The sequence below is a fragment of the Gorilla gorilla genome, chromosome X, assembly GCF_029281585.2.
Source record: "Gorilla gorilla gorilla isolate KB3781 chromosome X, NHGRI_mGorGor1-v2.1_pri, whole genome shotgun sequence".
NCBI classification, from domain to species: domain Eukaryota; kingdom Metazoa; phylum Chordata; class Mammalia; order Primates; family Hominidae; genus Gorilla; species Gorilla gorilla.
The window spans coordinates 75063229-75072901 of record NC_073247.2 but is presented as its reverse complement, the minus strand read 5'-3'; positions in this window follow the sequence as shown (position 1 = coordinate 75072901).

Sequence of the window (9673 nt, the reverse complement as noted above, 5' to 3'; positions counted from 1 at the left end):
CACCTGCGACTGCACTCAGCTAATTTTTGTATTTTTAGTAGTGATGGGGTTTTGCCATCTTGCCAGGCTGGTCTTGAACTCCTGACCTCGTGATCCACCTGCCTCAGCCTTCCAAAGTGCTGGGATTACAGGTGTGAGCCACCGTGCCTGGCACTTTGTGGTATATTTTAAAGTCTAATAGTGTGTTGCCTCTAGGTTAGTTATTTTTTTATCAAGATAGCTTCAGCTATCTAGGGTTTTTTTTTTTTTTTTTGCATTTCCAAGAGACCCTCGATAGCCAAAGTATCTGAAGTATCTATTTTTATTTTATGTATATCTATTTTGAAGTATCTGTGTCTGTTTTGTCTATTTCTATAAAAAATGCCATTGGTATTTTGATCAGGATTCCATCAAATGTGTAGATTCTTATGGGTAACACAAAGACTTTAACATGAATTTTTCCAATTCATAAATAGGAAATATCTTTCCATTTATTTACATTCTCTTCAAAATTTTCCATCAATATTTTATATTTTTCATTGTAGATAACTTTTATCTCCTTGGTTAAATTTATTCCTAGGTATATTTTTTGTAACTTTTGTCAAGAGAATTGCTTTTTTGATTCCTTTTTCAGACAGTTTGCTATAGGCATATAGAGACACTACTGATTTTTAAATGTTGACCTTGTATCCTGCAAGTTTACTAAATTCATTTATTCTAACAATTTTTGATGGCATATACAAGGTATTCTATATATATATATATATATATATATATACACACACACACACACACACACACACATATGAACATGTCTTCTGGAAGGTGAAAAAAAACACATCCTTTTCCCAAATTTCAGTGCCCTTAATTTATTTCACTTATCCAATTGCTTTAGCCAGAACTTCTAGTACTATGTTGAATAAAATTAGTGAAAGTAGACATCCTTGTTCCAGTTCTTAGAGAAACTTTTTCCCATTCAACTTGTTCTCATTCAGTGTAATGTTACCTGTAGGTTTTTCATATATGTTCTTTATTTTGTTGAAGTGCCTTCCTTCTATACCCAATTTCTTGAGTTTTTATCATAAATGGAAGTAGATAAAATGCTTTTTTACCAAATGCTTTTTCAGCATTTCCTGAAAGAGCATATGATTTTGTCCTCTATTCTGTTAATATATATTATGTTTATTGATTTGCGTATGTTGAACCATCCTTGCATGCCTTAGATGAAATTCTATTTGATTATGTTGAGTATTTTTTTAATGTGTAGTTGTGTTTGGTTTGCTAGTGTTTTCTTGAAGATTTTTGCATCTGTCTTCATCAGGAATATTGGCCTAAAGTTTCCTTTCTTTATTGTACTTGTATGGTTTAGGAATCAGGGTAATGCTGGCCTCATAGAATTAATTTAGAAGTATTCCCTTCTCTTCATTAAAAGAAAATTCTTTGAGTAGGATTGCTGGTAGTTCTTCTTTAAATGTTTGGTAGAATTCAGCAATGAAGCCATCATGTCCTGGGCTTTTCCTTGATAGGAAACTTTTTATTGCTGCTGCTATTGTCTTATTTATTATTGTTCCTCTCAGGACTTTTATTTCTTCAAGATTCAATCTTGGTAAGGTGCCTGTGTCCTGGAATGTATCTATTTCTTCTATGTTTTTCAATTTTTTGTCATAGTTCATAGTTGTGACTTATCCTATTTCTGTGCTATCAGTTATAATATCTTCCTTTACATTTCTGACTGGGATTTCTTTCTTTTTTTCTTAATCTATTGAAAGGTTTGTTGATTCTGCTTGTCTTAAAAAGTCAGCGCTTTGTTTTGTTCATCTTTTGTATATTTTTGTTTCTATTTTATTTATTTCTGCGGTGATATTTGTTGTTTATTTTGTTCTACTTGTTTTTGGTTTAGGTTTTTCTTGTTTTTCTATTTCCTTGAGGTATAACATTGGATTGTTTGACATCTTTTTGCTCATTTTCTGTAGGCATTTGTTTGAATATTGTAGGAGTTCAGTCAGAGTGGTGGGAAAAATTGTAAGAGAAAATTATAGAAAAGAGAAGCAAACCTTCCTGGAAGGCTGGCAGGTTGCATAGCTTCAGTAAAATATTTGGCTGAAAGCAGCCTAATCCTCTTTACCTTGAGTTAATAGCAAAAGAGCAAATAATAAGGGAATGTAGGGGAGTTTTTATCTTAAATAGCCTGTTTACTCTTGCGGTCCTAAGACCAACCTTTGATTATCCACAGGTGCATGATTGCTGTCTACTTGGGGGGTCTGCAATGTTAATTAACTTCTAGTGGTGTTTCCTCGAGACCTTTGTCATTTAATCTGTACTAAATAAGTGCAAACTTTGGTGGGTTATCTGGCTGATGCTGCAGATTCAGAAGCAGAAGCCCCTTAGCTGCATTGACAGGGAAAATATCTGTATCACTGTATGTCTCTCATCCATCCGCTGGGTCAGGGTCTGCAGGCCAGCCCCCACAGGTGGTACCCTGCATGAGGAATGCTGTGAAGGATTGTGACAGACCCCTCGAAAATGAAGGTGAAAAGGACTGAGCAGTTAGTGAGTCAGTAAGTCATTGGTGCTCACTTGGGATTTCCAAGTTCTGGGGGGAATTGTTCAGGCTAAGGTTTCATCATGAGTCAGCAGTTATCAGCTCAATAGAAACAGTATATAAAAGTATTGACACAGCTGCTTAAAGCTAGTGGAGCCTTGGTTTCATAGGCTCAATTAAGTGACCCCTGCAAACTGTGGTATCCCATAACCCATGATTCCCAGCAGAAGGTACACTAGATGTAGAGCTCTGAGAAAAAGTGGGGAGAAATCTTAAACAACATCATGTGCAAGGGCAATGGATCCCAGTATCATCTCTAACATTATGGGCTCCAGTAAGGGTGACTTTGGTCCCATTATGCACAGAAGAGCCAAAAAAGGGGAAGGAGGAAGAACCATCACTTACCTTACCACCTACCTCCCTGTCCCTCAGCCCTGCTATCACTGGGGTAAAAACAACAAAGAGAAAACGAAGGTTTTTCCTGAGCCCCCTCCTCCAATGAATAGGAAAAAAACAAGGGATACATTACAGCTGTGAGAACCTGTCTGAAGCAAGCTGTATTAGAAGGGGAGCTCTTAGCCTGCCTGGTAATGCAAGATCAACAAGGCAATCAGGTATATAAACACATTTCTTTTAATGCTTATAAAAAGATAAGAAAAGGCATTAGAGGCTGGAGCTGTATGGCCAAGCAGGCAGTAGATAGAAAGGCTCGGCAGCAGGGAAGCTCGCAGACCTGGAGCTGGCAAGTGCTCCTGAGAACTTGGCCTGCGGTGTATTGGGGAGCCAGGCCCAGCTAGCCTGCTAAGGGAGGGGAGGAGGCGAACGCTGGAGAGAGGGAGCTAGCCTGCTAAGGACAGGCAGGAGGAGTGTGAGGGACAGACTACCTGGCCATTAGCAGCCATGGGGGAGGGGGGAAGGGAGTGGTGGGGGGTGGGGGGAGAGGGTGGGAGGGTGGCACGGGGAGGGAGTGGCACAAACAAAAAGTGGTGCAGACCAAAAGCAGCGCCTAGGTGAGTGCAATGCGGCGCCACCCCGGGATCGTTGCCCTCTGGCTCCAGTCGCAGCCCATGGCAAAATTTCATGTGTTCCTCGTATACAAGCGACATCCCAGATTATAATTCTCTGCTAAGATTTAAGTAAAAATTAAGAATTTGAAAGACCTTTTTCTGATAATGACCACTGTTGTTACTCCAAACTTACCCCTAACGTGACTCTTTCCAAATCCAATTTAAGTAAAACAGTAACCTCTGAAGGGAGAGAAATTACAGAGAGCCCATGAATTAATTGAGGAGCAATTGAAAGCTGGCCATATAGAACCATCAAACAGCCTTTGGAATTCGCCCATTTTCGTCATTCCCAAAAAGTCTGGTAAATGGAGACTTTTGCACTACTTAACTGCTATTAATGCTAATTTGCAACCTATGGGGTCTCTTCAACAGGGCCTCCCCTCCCCTGCGGCAATTCCTCAAGATTGGCCTATAATCGCTGTTGACTTAAAAGACTGTTTTTATACCATTCATCTAGCAGAGAAGGACAGAGAAAAATTTGTGTTTACAATAGCAACTATCAATAATAAAAGGCCAGCTTTTGAAATTGCTGATTTCATTGGAAAGTGCTTCCTCAAGGAATGCTAAACACACCTACATGTAAATCAGTATCATGTAAATGTGTCAGTATCATGTGTCAGTATCATGTAAATCAAGCTTTGCTCCCTAGTAGGACAAAGTTTCCTGACTGCAAGGTTATTCATTTTGTGGATAATATTTTACTAGCAGCCCCAATGGAGCCAATGCTTTTAAATGTATATATCTCTGTCATAAAGAATACATGGTTAAGAGGTTTAATCATAGCATCTAAAAAAGTACAAATGTCCTCTCCTTGGAAATATCTTGGGTACATGCTGACTTCTCAGTCAGTAAAACCTCAAAAGGTTAAATTAAATACTAGCAACTTACATAGCTTAAATGATTATCAGAAATTACTAGGCAATATTAACTGGCTTTGCTGTGCCTTGGGCATTACTACGGATAAATTGCAAAATCTGTTTTCTATCTTAAAGGGCAATTCAGCCCTGGATTCTCCCAGGTGTTTAACTCCTATAGCCAAAAGAGAGATTGAAGAAATAGAACAAGCCATCTCTCAGAGGCAGCTACATCACATAAACCCAGGCTATTCGATCCAGTTGTTTATCTTTCCCACTAAACACTCCCCTACAGGATTAATAGGACAGATGACCCCAGGGCTACACTTTCTAGAATGGGTTTATTGCTCACATACCGGGACTAAAACACTATCTCCCTATATCCAGCTACTTAGTAAAGTCATATATTCAGGCCACAAACAATGGAATCAGTTGCAAGATTGTGACCCTGATATCATCAGGATTCCTTTGAGTAAAAAGCAATTTGAAGCAGTATTGCCCCTCTCTTTAGATCTTCAGATAGCACTCTCTGATTACTCAGGCCATTTAGAGCATACCCTCCCTGCTGACAAACTGCTTCATTTCTTATCTCGTACTTCAATGGTGTTGCCTACAAAAATAGTTCATTCCCCCATACCTAATGCTTAAACACTGTTTACTGATTGTTTGGGTAAACATGGAAAAGCAGTCGTTTGGTGGAAACCATGTAATTCCCTCACTTGATCTGGGTTTACTAGCACTCAGAGAGCTGAGGTTGGGGCCTTAATATTGGCTTTGGAAACTTTTTTCGCTCAGCCCTTCAATATTGTTAGTGACTCGGCTTACCCTGTTTATTTACTGCAGAACCTTGAAGCAGCCCTAATTAAGTCCACACTGGATCCCAACCTGTGTGCTCTTTTTCTCCAACTTCCGCAATTGCTAGATCAATGTACTCATCCTATTTTTATTACACACATTCGAGCCCACAGCTCACTGCCTGGCCCATTGGCTTACAGCAATGATCAAGCAGACCTTCAGGTTATGACATCATTGCTTGACCAAGCCACTCGATTGCATCAACTTTTCCACCAAAATTGGAGAAACTTATCTAAACAATTTCAACTTACCGAGAGACTAGCTAAACAAATTATTCTACAATGCAAAGTATTCTACAATCTGAGATTGCTAGCTCACAGGCACGTCCCCTCCTTCAACAGGTGTTAATGCTAGAGGACTGGAACCTAATCAGTTATGGCAAACAGATGTTACACACATCCCTGATTTGGAAAACTAAGATATGTACATGTATCTGTTGATAGTGCACATGCTGTTCCTAGAGAGTCCACTCTATATGTCATTAAACATCTTCTTTTAACTTTTGCATTTATGGGGTGGCCCACAAAAATTAAAACTGATAATGGTCCAGCTTATGCCAGCTCACAGTTTCAACAATTTTGTCACACATGGAACATCCAACACTCCACAGGCAACCCATATAACCCCAAGGACAGGCCATAGTAAAATGTGCCCATTCCACTCTTAAAAATATGCTCAAAAAACAAAAAAGGGGGAGTATGAGTAAGGACCCTGCAACACTAATACCACAAGCCTTATTACCCTTAATTTTTAAAGTTTAGATGACAAATTTCAACCAGCTGTAGAAAAGCACTTTGCTAAAACCTCTCAAGATATAAAACCTGCACTTTTATGGAAATATGTAAACAGTAATGTATGGTGTGTTCCAAATGAATTGTTAACATGGGGAAGAGGATATGCTCATGTTCACACCCCCTCAGGTCCTCTTTGGATTCCAGCATGACACATCAAGCCATATCATTGCTTGGCTAGGACCCAACCTGATACCAGAAATGAAGGAACTAACCCTACAGGACCCACAGCCCTGGATGATGTGGCTTCCTCGGACCACACAAGCCCCGGATGTTACCTGGGGGATGCTGAAGAAGACAACTCAGGAGGCTTAATGAATCCTGCTCTGGATGAAGACAACATTTACTGCAGATAATTTGTTCCTTGCTATGCTCTCTGTTGTACATTGCAACTCACATAGGGTATTGATCCTTTTCATGCTCTCTCTTTGTCTGCAACCTGTACCTGCTACACACTATTGGGATGATATCTTAGATCCGCCTTTCTTTCACCTTTGTCACCTGGGCAGACACCCCCTTCCCAGCCTTTAAAAATGTAACTGCTTGGCCAGGAAGGATAGATTTACTCCCAGTGGGGTCCCTCATTAATGACACACATTGGACTAAGGTGCCAGGTAACACTACATATCACTCTGCTATCCTCCCACTGTGTGTAAGTTATAAAAGTTCTAACTCTTAACTGTGTACCTGCCCAAACACAATTATGGCTACATCGTGGCAAAAGAAATGCATTAACAGCCTTAGCTGCAGGTAGCCTCAAACCAGGCAATGCAATCAATGCCACTTTCCCAAACATTCCTTCCTGTGCTCAAGGACAAAGCTGGGAAAGTAATGGATTCCACTTTAGCTGGGAGGTCTGTCATGGGGAAGAGGCCCGTAGCCTCGAGTTAGGCAATTATAACATCTTAGACTGGAACCCCTACGGCCATTTGCAGGGCAGCCTTACTGATATCCTCATCCATCATGGCATCAATAAGAGTATCATAGACTCGTCCCATTCCCCTATGATTTGGGCTGATCAGGGCATGGGATATCCCAGACCTCAAGTAAAGCTCATGCCACCCCAAGACACTTTATGGCACTTGGGACATCTTAGCACCTCCCTTGACACCTGGCATGGGATATATCATAATTCCAGTAACAACTATACTATAACCTTTATTCATAATAACACTGATCTGTGCCTGATTTGCACTACCCATCCATATGATTTCCTTATGGGAACCAATATTTCTATTACACCCCCAAGTTCCATGTTTGTGACCCGGGTGCAGAGACAGGCTTGGTTTGCCTCATGTATCACTAATTACAATATATCTAATTGAAATATACCAGTGTCATGATATTGAGGAGATAATCTGAGGCATTCCTACCAGTCAATTTGACACGCGATTGGCAAGGTTCCTCTGCCCTTGCCACCTTAGAACAAGCCCTGTCCCAGGTCAGACCCAAAAGATTCATAGGCATACTTATAGCCTTTATAGTCTCAGCCATAGTCATCCTAGCAACTGCTAGTGTGGCTGTAGCACTTATTACTGAATCAGTACAGCCAGCTGCTTTTGTAGATAATTTGGCCAAAAATGTGTTGAATGAACTTCTCTTGTAGCATGTCTGTAAGCCCTCAAGGTTGCCTTGGAATATGTTGGGGAGCGAAAAGATGCGCTAGCATTCCTACAGCAATTAAACTGCAACTAGGGGCATAAACATATCTGTGTCACTTCTCTTCCATGGAATCTATCAACAAATAGTTGAGATGAGGTGAAACAACACCTCTGGGGAAACTTTCATGACAATTTAACAGCAGATGTAAAGCAACTTAAAACTAAAATTTTAGAATCCCTTCACACCGTAGATCTACACATCCAACAAACAGCCATATGGAAGGGTGTGCAAGATAACCTTTCCTGGATAGACCCCTGTCCTGGGGGGGATCACTCCTTGATTGGAAAAGAATGTTGCTGATTATACTCATGTTTGTCTTATGTTATTTGCTAATTCTAGGATGCAAAGCCAGAATAAGAGCAGTAACCACCATGCCTGACACACCTGTTGCTGCACACATCTGCACTCTTCAATTAATAAAGCCTAATGCAAAAAACAGAAAAGGGGGAGATGTAGGAGTTCAGTCAGGGTGGTGGGAAAAATTGTAAGGGGAAATTATAGAAAAGAGAAGCAAACTTTCTTGGAAGGCTGGAGATTTGCATAGCTTCAGTAAAATATGTGGCTGAAAGCAGCCTAATCCTCTTTACCTTGAGTTGATAGCAAAAGAGCAAATAACAAGGGAATGTGGGGGAGTTTATCTAAATAGCATGTTTACTCATGTGGTCCTAAGACCAACCTTTGATTACCCACGGGTGCATGATTGCTCTCTACTCAGGGGGTTGGCAATGTTAATTACCCTCTAGTGGTGTTTACTTGAGACCTTTGTCATTTAACCTGTATTAAAGAAATGCGAACTTTGCAGGCTTATTGGGCTGATGCTGCAGCTTTAGGAGCAGAAGCCCCTTAGCCACACTGACAGGCAAAATATCTGTGTCAGTGTACATCTCTCATCTGTTGCTGGGTCAGGGTCTGCAGGTTGGACCCCACAGTATATACTTCCCTTTTAGAGTCACTTTTGTTGTATCCCATATGATTCACTGTGTTGTGCTTCTATTTTCATTTGCAATGAATTTTCAAATTTCCGTTTAAATTTCTTCATTGAGTCATTGGTTGTTTATAAACATTTTGTTTAATTCTGTATATTTATAAGGTTTTCAGTGTTTCTCCTGTTATTTATTTATAGTTTTATTCTATTATGGTCAGAAAAAAAATACTTGAAATGATTTCAATAAAAAAAATTACACTTGTTTTTTGGCCCAACATATAATTTCTCACGGAGAATGTTCTATTGTGCTGTTGAGAAGAATGTGTATTCTGCAGCTGTTGGGTGAAATTTAAAAAAAAAAATCTGTTAGGACCATTTGGTCTAGAGTGCACTTTGACTTCAATATCTCTTTGTTGATTCTCTATCTGGATAATCTGTTGATTGCTGAAAGTGTATATTGAGGCACCCTAATATTATCACATCACATTCTATCTCTCCTAGGACCATCAATGCTTGCTTTATGTATCCAGGAGTTCCATTGTTGGGCCATGTATGTTTACAGTTTTCATATCCTCCTGCTCTATTGACCCCTTTATCATTATATAATGGCCTTCTCTATCTTTTCTTACTGTTTTGATTTAACATCTATCATTTTTGGTTTCCATCTGCATGAAATATCTTTTTCCATACTTTCCCTTTCAGTCTATGTGTGTCATTATAGGTGAAGGGAGTTTCTTGTAGGCAGCATATAGTTAAGTTTTTAAATATTTATTCGACCACTCTGTGTCTTTTAATTAGATAATTTAGCCCATTTATATTCCATGCTACTAGTGGACTCACTACTTCCATTTTGTTACTTGTTTTCTGGTTGTTTTGTAATTCCTCGCTTCCTTTCTTGTTGTCCTCCTTTGTGGTTGACTTGCTTTGGTAGTATGTTTTAATTCCTGGCTTTCTATTTTTTGTGTATCTACTACAGGTTTTTGCTTTGTGGTTACCAT